Genomic DNA, 12218 nt, shown 5'->3' on the forward strand with positions numbered 1-12218 from the left:
AAAAAAAGAAGCCCAGATACCTGCCTTTTAGTAAGACTGATTACAGAAAACTGTTCAGCTTAAACTCTGTGGCCTTTATGACTCTAATCTGACAACCACTCTTTCAGTGCTCCTTTTACAAAGACCATTACAGCATAAAGCAATAATTACTTGCAAGAGTTCAATTTTTATATGAAGTTATTAATGATATTATTATAAGCTAAGACTTCATGTATTTTAACTAAATCTGAGATTTAGATTATCTATAGATTTAGATTATCTATAGCCACATTTCTCTGATATTCTGCTATGCAGAATAGCTGAAACTGAATTATGTTATTTATTCAAATTTTCTAGATCTACACCAACTGTCAAAATTATTTTTAGCATCGACATCCTGTCATATTTAAGTCCTACTAGTATTTCTGATCTACATGCTTTAATAACTCTTTACATCAGCTACCATTTTTTCTTCATATTGATGAAAGAAATGCATGATTGGTTTCTAGAAGTCATTAAATGAAAATTCTATTTTGTTAATAAGCACCATCTGTTCTCTTCTTTCTGGCCTCTCCCTCCCATCATCGATGAAGACAAGATAAATCTTGACATTTTTAACATTGCTCTCGAGCTCATCTACAAAGCTTTTCAGCAAAATTCCTAAATTCCTATAGTGCCAATCCAGTAGAAACATCAGAACCACTTCATTATTTATGGTGTCTAATAATAGTTTTATAATTCAGCTTTTACAAGTATTGTAACAGTACAAAAAAAAGTGAATGTTATTTGATAATACTACTATAAATATGAAACATATCCAGGATATTCTGTTTTCAATATAAAATAATCTATAAATGAAGTTCTTTTTTCTTTCTCATAATCAATAGAAAAGCACAAAAATGCCTTTCACATTGAAATAAAATAAAGATTTAAAAATGTTATCGTGAAAAATGTTAATAAGTTTACTATGCCAGATACCTGTTAAATAGCTGTAAAATAAACCAGTAAAAACAAAAGAAAGCACTGCTCAAAGCAAAACTGTGTTCACTGAACCCCTTGCTGTGTGGTACAACATGTTATTTTGCTTTCTTTCTTAGTAGCTGTGTTTTCCCTCCCTAGATACAAAGACCAAAGTTGTCTTTATTTCTCAGGACAACTGAGACAACTGGGTTGTCAAACTCTGTTCAAAAACCAAAATATTCTTACAAAAAATATAAAAAGAGCAAACCTACACCATGACTTAACTTAAATGATCAAATGGATGATTAATTGTGTTTGTTTGTTTTTTTTCCCCTCAAATTATTGAGAAGATGAACATAAAGTAGTGAATGCACAATGGTACAAAAGCTATCAAAACATTTCACTTGACATGGAAGAAAGAAAGACAGGAGGGAAAGGTGGAGGAAAAAGAGTGAGATTAAGACTGAGGCTTATTGAGGGTAGAGGTTAGAATGTGTTTTTCAGTGGTCTACTATAAATTTGTACAGTCAATTTGACTGGATACATATGATGGCCCACTCCATTGCTTCTATGGTTTATATAATTTTATATGTTTACATTAACATTTCTATTCCCTAGAGAAAAAGTTCTCTTATGCCAAGAATGTCCACAGTAGACCCATGAATTCTATAGGCTCTGTCAAATGTCAACTTTCAGCTCAACTGAAATTTTGTCAAGGATGATGGTGGATCAGAGAAAGAGATGTTGGCAGGACCTTTTCACTGGATTTATTTGTTTTTAAGACAGTAAAAAATCTGGTTTCCTTATGTGCTTCATTTTCAAACATTTCAAAGGAAAACATTTTAAATGATCACTGACTGTGAAAAGTATATTCCTTCTTTTTCATCTTATACCTGGAAATGCTCCCTTCAAACATACAATTTGATTGCTCATGCTTCCCTCTCACACCATCTCTGACTATGATTTCACTTCATTGCATTGATGGGTTGCTAATCATTTCTGTCTTAGGTTTCAAATTGCATATCCATAATGAAGCACTTAAGTATGTGGCCTGATATTTAGGAGTACTGTGTTGCAGATGTTTCATCACGAAGCTAACAAGCAGCTACTGGGCAATCAAAATTGTTGAAAATTGAATGCTAGGTAGAACCAGATTTGAAAATGTTGATTGCAGGGTTATACACATTCAAAAAGAGTACGAGAACAGAAATGGAGATTGCTCTGATGTAATTATCGTTTAAATACATCTATTCTCTCATGTCAAGGAATAAGGCATGAAATGAATGTAACATAATAAGTTTTCATTTCTTTGCTAACTGCATGTAAAGATAGGTATCCTCACATGAAGTCAGAAAAACAGGAACAGAAAGAAAAAAAAATATCTGCCTTAGTGCAGCTCTCAAAGAAGTAAGTCTAGCCATAGGAGAGGTGACTCCAGTGAACTAGAACTTTCATGTCTAGCTTTATTGATTTTGGTATTGCTGACTTTATGGAACAAAATATCAGATAAAAAATATAGTCAAACATCAAATTAAAGGTAACAAGTTTATATTTTGTTCTAAAATACTGATTTCTGTGATTGAATGTAATATTTACTCATACTTGTCAGTGATGTGGGAGCTATATTCCTATTAATCAGCATCACATTTTTAGCCTAGAAAGGAACTATGTGAGGAGTTAGTTGTCTGTGCAGTCATTGCTGATCCTGCATTTTAGTTTTAAATGTTTTCTGTCATAACTGAATTGCACAATATCCTTTCTGCTAGTACTGACCTTTTTGCAAAAAACATATGGGAGCAGCAGATGACACTACATAGAGTGAAGTTAAATTTGACTATTGACAGCAACAAATCATTGATAAAAATTACTGCACTTTTTCTAATTCGTATAAGAAGGGTGTATGCTATATTTTGCATAGTAAATATTTCATAATAATTACATTTATAGATAACATTTTTTCTAATCACATTGTTGATTAGAAAAAGTTACTGACAATCAAAAGATGAACAAACTGTGAAGTAGCTATAATCCAGCCAAATCTGGTCACTCAGAGGTTCAATTTCTACTTTGTATACTACCTTCTACCTTGTATGCAAACTAGAAAAATTGACCTTTCAAATATTTTCCTACCTATCAGCGTGTGATTCAGATATTTATGATCCGAGACATTAATTCTCTATTACTGATGGGCTAAGGAGGGTTCAACAATAGCCTTAAAGCATTTCCAGTAAGTTCACTTCAGCTCCTGGCTTGCCAACAAATACACTTAACCAAAGCAGAAATATGTCTTTTCATTAATTAATTAAAAAAAAAAAAAGATAGAAAAACAATAATTTTTGTTTATGTCATATAAATATGTTACAGTTTATAGCCTCAGTGCCAGAAAATTATAAAAACTGGATGGATCATATATTCCAGCTCTTCAAACATGTCTAAAATGAGCTAGATCTTGAATATACATACAGTACTATGAACTTCTACATTTCAGTAACACATACAAGTCTGTGTGGGCTGATGGCATGCATCTCAGGATATTGAAGGAATTGGTTTGGTAATCGTCAAGCCACTCTTCATCATAGTAGAAAAGTAATGGCTGTCAGGTAAATTCTTCAGTGACTGGAAAAATGGAAATATCACTCCCATTTTTTAAGGAAGGTACAAATGAAACTGCAGACTGGTGAGCTTCACTTCTGTGCTGGGAAAGATCATGGAACAGATCCTCTTGGAGGCTATGTTAAGATGCATGCATGACAAGGAGGTGATCTGAGACAGACAGTATGGCTTCACCAAGAACAAACTGTTCCTAAGAAAGATAGTGAACTTCTATGATGGATTTATTGCAACAGTTGACAACAGAAAACCTACTGATGTCATACCTAGACCTCTGCAAGGCCTTTGATATACTCCCACAAAATATCTCTAAATTGGAGAGGTATGGATTTGAAGAGTTAAGAGAGATTAGGAATTTGTTGGATGGCCACAGCCAAAGACTTGCAGTCAATAGCTCCATATTCAGATAGAGGCCAGTGGCAACTGGTTCCCCTTAAGAGTCTGTCTTGAGACCAGTTCCCTTTAACATCTTCATCAATTACATAGACAGTGGGATGGGTGTGTCCTCAGCAAGTTTGCAGATGACACCAAGCTGAGTGATGCTGTTGATGTGACAGAAGGAAGGGTTGTCATATAAAGGGACCTGGACAAGCTTGAAAAGTGAGTTCATGTGAACTAAATGAGATTCAACTTGGACAAGAGGAAGATGTAACGCTTTGATCAAAGCAATCCCAGATATATGAACAGACTGAAACAAGAACTCATTGTCAGCAGCCCTGCAGAGGCAGACTTCAAGATGAAATTCTTGCCGTATGCTAACAGTGTGCATTTGTTGCCCAGAAGAACAAGTGTATCCTGGGCTGCATCAGAAGAGAAAGGGAAGTGCATCAGGGAGAAAGAGGGTGATTGTCCTCCTCTGCTCTGCCATTGTGAGGCCCTATCTCGAGTACTACATGCAGGTCTGGTGCCCCCAGCACAGGAATAATGTGGGACCATTTAGAGTATGTCCAACAGATGACCAAAAATTGATCAGAGGGCTGGAGCAACTCATCTATGAAGAAAGATTGAAGGAGCTGAAATTGTTGAGCCTGAAGAAGTTAAGGCTCTGGAAAGACCTCACTGCAGTATTTAAAGGGAGCTTTTAAACAAGATGGAGACCAACTTTTTACATGAGAAGATAGTGATAGAACAAGCAGGGATAGTTTTAAATTAAAATAGGGGGAGATTTGGATTAGAAGTTAGGAAGAAATTCTTTGCATGGAGTTCGGTAAGGCACTAGTATAGATTGCCTATCCCTGGAGGTGTTGAAGGTCAGGTTGGATGGGGCCCTGGGCAACCTGATCTAGTAAGTAGCATCTCTGGCCATGACAAGCATGTTGGAACTAGATGACCTTTAAGGTAATTTCTAAATCAAATCATTCTTTTATTGATTCTGTGATGAGTTAAAGTTCTTTTTAGATTTTTGATTAAAGTCCACAAATTTCTGTGACTGCATAAGTGGTAAACATAACTTGAATAAAGTTATGCATGTGTGTTTACATAGGTTTATTTAATTTGTTTAGAATATCTTACCTTCATAGTAAACTTTAAACCCATGAGCACTAACTGCAAAGTCACTTGTCAAGCGCAGTGAGAATACAGATTTTGTACTTGTCACAGGCGGAGGAAGATGAAATCCTGTTAACCTACAAAACAAAATAATACAAATCACAGTTAATTGAAAAATAAAACTGTGTTACAGGATGTTTTTCATTTCATCGTTGAAACCAACTTGAAACTACATATTTTACTTACTTGAGAAAATATGAATTTTCAGGGGTTTTCATGTACAATAAACCAGGCAAGTACATTGGCGTGAGAAAAATGTGCTTAGAAGAGGTGATGGTAAGATATAGATATAAAAATTGGACTTTAAAAAAGATCTAGGTTATCAGTGGACCAACAAAAAAAAAAAAAAGAAGACAATCCATTTTGTTTAGGATTATGTTAAAACTTTTATTGAATTATTCATTTTACAGAGACTTATGTTTGAAGCGTAGTGGTACGATGAAGAATAATTGGGCCATGATTCATAAAGAAAGATCTTTTGAAGTGAATTATAGGCTTGCTAGGACACTGATGGTTTAGCGGGAGTGTTCTGGCTGTTGCTGTTCTCGTTTTTGCTCACTTCTTTTTAAATTAAATCCACTATATGTGAGATACAAATAAAAGACAATATTTGTGTAATAGCACTGCTAATATGCACTACTAATAGCCAAATCTACAAATTCTTTTTGTTTGATGTACTTACAGCAGTATTTATTTTCTTTAAATGACTTAGATATTCTAGAAAAATATACTAATCATGGTCCACATCAGGCCAACAAATCCTACAGTATTTACCAGTCAAACATACCAGTCAAAGAAAAAGTTAAACAATTTTGTTACGTAAGCTCACCAGCAAAATATGGACATGCTTTTAGAGCCCAATTTGTTTTGTATGGCAAATTGTGTAGCAGCTTAGGCTGATTTTTTAAATTAATTTTTATCATTAAATTGTTTTCAAGTATTTGTAGCTGAACGCTATCATTCATTATTTTTCATTACTGTCATGACAGTTATGAAAGACAAATAATAAGGTAATATAACTCACAGCATGATGATCAAAAAGTAGAAAAATATAATAAAAGTAGAAATTATGTTTCAAGAGAGTAGTATACAAATCTATATATGTGCAATGTCATTAATGCATGTATCCAGAATTCTGCAGTTAGTTTTGCCATATTTTCATTAAAACAAGAATAGTTGAAATAACTTTTGTTAATAAAGAGAGATTGAGTATTATTCACAGAATATTTGGGATATAATAAGCACATTGTTTATAGTTTAATTGCAGGAACGTATATTTTTTCAAATAATAAAATTTAATAAAATTTTTACTTCTTCCAAATAGGCATACACATAATTATTTGACAACTCAATATCAGTTTAATTTACGATTAGCTTCTTCATAACCTAGTAAGTACATTAATTAATTGGTAAATATAATCATACAAAAATCAGTTGACCAACATAAAATCGTGACAATAATTTGAATAAATGTTTAATTTCCAGCACACTGTCCAACTGATATCTATTGAAGTTAGTTTGGGCCATAAGCATGTATGCACAGAAAATAAATATAAATTTATGTAAAAGTATTTAATTTTATGAGAGGTGCATATGCACAGTTTTGATGGGGAAGAGATTTTTAAGCTAAATATATGTTATTAGCATGGCACACATTATGGTTCCTTTGCAAAACGAATTATTATTAAAGCCTCTTTATACCATTTTGCTTTCAGATATATGACCTTTATCACCATCATTATGCTACATTTACTCGGAAAGGTATGGACTTCTTTAATTTTATTGTTATACTGAAATTTACATGATATATGCAGTTCTGTACTTGTGGTTTACTGGATGCAAAATGAGAATTTTAATAAATAAGAATTAAAATCATTCTTCTATAATATCACAATAAGCTTCCACAAATTTTCAAAAGGAAATTGAATACATTCTGCTCAAACAATTGAATTCATTTATTAGTGTGACAATCCGAGTATTACTCGTTGTGTACTGCAGCTCATGACCTCAGAGTTGAAGTTTCATTTCTATGTAAAGTTCTACAAAAAGTCATAAATATTAGCTAGAATGATTTTCTTTCCCATTTAAAATGAAACATAACAAGTCCACAATAAGTCCATAATAAGACAAAGATATCATGGAAATAGTAAAATGCCTATTTTTATATGTCTTATTGCCACTTATTTATTTAGACCAGACACTACCTTAGCACATCTTGTCCTGCACATTATGTGCAGATGCAGGGAGTAGGACAGAACCAGGACTGGTGGCCTGAACTAGGCTGGGAGTATTCCATACCCTGTGATGTCATGAGGAAGGCCATAAGACTGGAAGGAATTGGACAGATATCAGCTGTTTCTCTGGGATTGGTGGACATCAATTGGCACATTGTGAGAAGTTATCAATGAGGCATTAGTCTGTAGACAGCTGTATTTTTAGCTGGGCATGAATTGGCTGGTGGCAAATAATTGATAATTATCATCACATTTTTGTTTCTTTGTTTTTTTCTTAGTATCGTAGCAAGTAGTATTTTTTCTCAGTTCTCAAATGCTTAGCCTCTCACTGCATTGACAATTAATTAAAATATAAAAATATAAGAAAATATGATTGTGTTTGAATATTTAAGAAAATCTGCAGTAATACTTTTTCTTTCAATCAGTAAGAAAAAATTATACTTACTTTATTTGTACTAATTTTACTTACTTTATTTCAAACATTTCATTTTCAGATATATTTAATGTATGCATGTAACTTCATATGCATTAATATATTTCCTCATATTACAGATTCACAAAATATGTGCATATAACTGTTAAACAGTTGAACATCTGTTTTCTTGTTGCTTCTTTTTAAAATGAATTTTCATAAACCAATAGACCCTTACCTCAAACATAATTATATTCTCACTCTTTCTCAGATTTCTGGTTCCAAAGTCTAAGTTTCTGACTGGAAATTCTGAAATTTCATCACTGATTTGTTTTCTACCTATTTTGTAATTCTTGAGATAAACCTCTAGTCATTTATCAGGTGAAATTTTAGTTGCATGCAAAGTAGCTAATGTCCCTAAGGAAAGATACAAGCCCTTAGGGAAAGACAAGCTCCCACATATAGTATCAAATTAAAGCAACTTTTTCATAAGTGTAAAGTTAAAATGATGGAAAACAGTATTGATTTTTTCATACAGAGAAACACCTTGATAAACTGCTTACTTGAGTGCTAGTGTGGTATATCAGATAATTGCTGTTCAACAAAATATTGATTACTCTTTTAAATATGTAATTTTAAAACTTCCTCCCTAGATTCGCATATTTTTAGCTTATCTACAATTCGTTACTGACTTTCAAAAAATGTAGTTCATTTTGGATATTCCATTTAAAATTGGATAAGGCAAGGATATTCACATCTTTAAATCACAGAATATTAGAATCATTTAGGTTGGAAAAGACCTTGAGATCATTAAGTCCAACAATTACTTAGCACTATGAAGACCACAGTGTCCATAAGTGTCACATCCATATATCTCTTAAATGTCTCCAGGAAGCTAACACTTGCCTGGGCAGTTCTGGACTAAAGGACATTTCTGAGCTAATGTGGGAAGTGTAAGAAATGTTTGTTACTGATGTTTATAAAGTCATACAGAAACATAAAATATATCAACTTATTATAACTTTGCAAAATTAGTTCTTTATAAACTATGAATTTTAAATTTTGTATATACCAGTCTTTCAATTTATCATCCCAGATTCTGACTGCCAAATTAAAATTAAATATTTCCCCATTGACAGATATCTAGTTACCCTCTTTCGTGATAGTGTAAAATCCTACATTTTTTCATTCTGGCTAGTAGCATTTTATATTCCATTCCATGGTAATTCATCATAGATAAACGTATCTGATGTATGAACAGTAAACTAAGCATATTCTAGTAGAAAGTTGCATAAGCACCGAATACTAAATATTTAAGGAGAAGTAGCAGTCAATCATAAGAGAAAAAAGAAAACAAACAGGAAATTCAAGGATATATACTTTTAAAAATTGAAGCATGCATTTTGCCATAAAGATCTTTGATATCTATGGCATTAAATACATTGTTTAAGCATCCATGGCGCTTTTATATTCATAAAGGATTTAAGAAATTAAATTACTTCAAAAATAACATGATCTGGAAATGTCATCTAAGAGTATATCTCTGGTTTTGTGTAAGAACCTCCAATTTCTAAGTAGCTCAGAAAGTATTAGCTTAATACTTCTCCTAATTCCCTTAAATTGAATGGTCCATAATATCTCACACACAAGATTGTACAGGTCTTTCAATCTCATAACGTTGGGTTTTGATATCAAATTCCACAGTGTAATTCTTGAGATTCAACACTAATCATTGTAGCGTCTTTTACTCTGTGTCCACTGTAAACAGTGATGAAAGTCACAAGAGAAAGAAGCAGATTTGTTCCAGACTTGTTTTGAGTTTCCCATGCAACTTAAAACTTTAATTTAATCTTACTATATACATACATAGAAAAGTTGTCCTACTAAAACTATAAAACATAGTATAAAACTATGAACAGGAAAGTAACCACAAAAAAGATTGGCTAAATATCCCAAAATATTAATTACACAACACAGAAAAACAGAGTAATTCAGCTTGGAAGAGACCTCAGGAGGCCTCTTGCACAAAGTAAGGTCAGCTCTGAGGTGTCAGGTTGTTGAGGGCTGTATTCAGCTGAATGTTGTAAAATCTATGAGGATGAAGATCCCAGCCTCTCTTGGAAATTTGATCCAATCCTTACTAGTCTATAAAATATACTAAAATATAAAATGTCAGATTCAAATTCTTCTGTCTATCAGCAGCCTCCTTCCCATGATATATGTGATCTTAAATACAAGACTACCCTGTAACACAATACACTTATTGCCACAGTATAACAAAGTAGGAAAGTACTCTTCTCCCTGATTAAAGAACGGATGACAAGGAAAAAGAAACCAAGATTCAGACTTGCAAAATCCCAAGTCTCCATACAGAGAAAGCTCTTTGTCACAGTCTTTAATCTAAAGAAAATAGAAATTGGAGACTAGAGGGGAACAAAACAAAGCTCAGAAGAAAACAGAGAATGCAGAGAAACACAGTCTCTAACATGACAATATGCATGCAAGAAAGTTTGAAGGTGAAAAGATGAAGGTGATAAATTTCAGTACATAGCTTCTAATAAGAATGAATTGAGTTTATTCTTTACCATAGCTAAAGTAAAAATTAATCATTTTGCAAACAAAATAGCTATAAACCTTTGTTAGCACATGCTGCTATTTATATACTGTACAGAACTTACAGACCTATTTCTATATTTGCACAGACATCTAACTTTTCTTAATTTCCAGTATATGTTTGGGGTGCATTTTTTATTTATTTACTTATTATTTAAATAAAGGAATGGTAAAAATGATGTTCAGTTCTAACAAAAAAAAATTAAAATGAAATCAAATAATTTATGAGTGCAAAGAACTACTGCTTGTATTATGCATATACCTTTAAATATGTAATTATTTGAGATTCTCATAGGCAACATGGGTGATCAAATCAGCAATATTTTCACAATGATATAATTCTGATTCCTCTAATAACTGTCAGAGCTAAATTAGTTTTAATTTAACTGTTTGATATTGTTTTGATATTCATACACATATGGATATATGTATGCACCCATGTCATTCTAAGTTTTCGTCACAACAGACCGAATCTAAATAGCAGGTTCCAAGAACATCACAGGCAAAAATGTCAAGGAGCAACAGTCTCTAAGTCAGGATCAAATATGCTCAAAGGAATTCTGATGGATTGTATCATGGTGGAAATGAAAGCGCAGCTAACATTTTTAATGAATTTTGGATACAGAAATAATGACTTACCCTTTTGCATTTTTGGCAGATTTGTTTAACTACTTTTCCTTCAATGTATTAGAAAGTAAAGTAGTCCCAAATAACTGAAATTGCAATATATTCATTTCTAATCCTTCCTACTCCAAATCTTTTCTATTGTCTCAATATTTATTTTTCAATAATACTCAAATAATCAAAGATTATACTCTTCAATAGCGTTCTGCTATACCTTTAGAAAAGAACTATTTTAATTTAAAAAGCTATCCATCTATACATAATAATAAAAAATCCAATGAAATTTGAGTGAAAAATGTCAATTTTCTTGTTGAAGTAGTTTGTTTACCAATCCAAAAGTTATTAATCCAAAAATTATTTATCAAAGCAATTCAAAAAGAGATTAAACAGTAGATAATAACCAAGCAGTACATCAATGAAAGAATTGCCAGTCGTAGAAGGGACAAGAAATCTTATGATTCAAGAAAAAAAAATTCTGGAGCTAGGTAATTTACTTGATTTTTATTGTAACTAATTTGAGACTCAGTCTGTAATTTGTGTGTTTTACATGGGCATTTGTTTCATGTTTAAGCTTTTAATAGCAGTAGAGTCTCTGGGAAAAGAGGCTATTGCCTGACAACTGGTTCCAACCATTTCCAGCAGCTTCCATCTGGAAGACACCAGGTAGTGGTGCCTCTGGGAAAGCAAATTTTCAAAAGGGTAATATGCTGACAGGCAACACGAGGTTTCAGGAAAAAAAAGTACTGTGGTTTAACCTGGCAGGCAGCTAAGTATCACACAGACATTCACTCACTATTCTCCCTCCCAGTGGGATGGGGGAGAGCATTAAAAACACAACATAGAACTCATAGACTGAGATAAAATCTATTTACCAGGACAGAAAAGGAAGAGAAAAAATAATAGTAATGGTAATAATATATGATAATCATATATATATATATACATTGTGAAATTGCTTACCACCATCTGATCAATGCCCAGGCAGACCCTAAGCAGGAACTGGTTTCCCCAGCCAACTCTCCAGAGTTTCATAATTTTTATATAATCTCATATGATGTGGAATATATCTTCGGCCAGTTTAGGTCTGTTATCCAGATTCTATCCCTTCCCAGTTGCTAGTTTCCTCTGGACTCTCTCACCCCCTCAGTTTGAGAAGCTGAAATGTTCTTGGCTCTGTGCAGCACTACTCAGGAATAACTAAAATACTGTGATGTTGTCAACATTGTTTTTCTCCTAAA

The sequence above is a fragment of the Meleagris gallopavo genome, chromosome 3 (assembly GCF_000146605.3).
Source record: "Meleagris gallopavo isolate NT-WF06-2002-E0010 breed Aviagen turkey brand Nicholas breeding stock chromosome 3, Turkey_5.1, whole genome shotgun sequence".
NCBI lineage: Eukaryota > Metazoa > Chordata > Aves > Galliformes > Phasianidae > Meleagris > Meleagris gallopavo.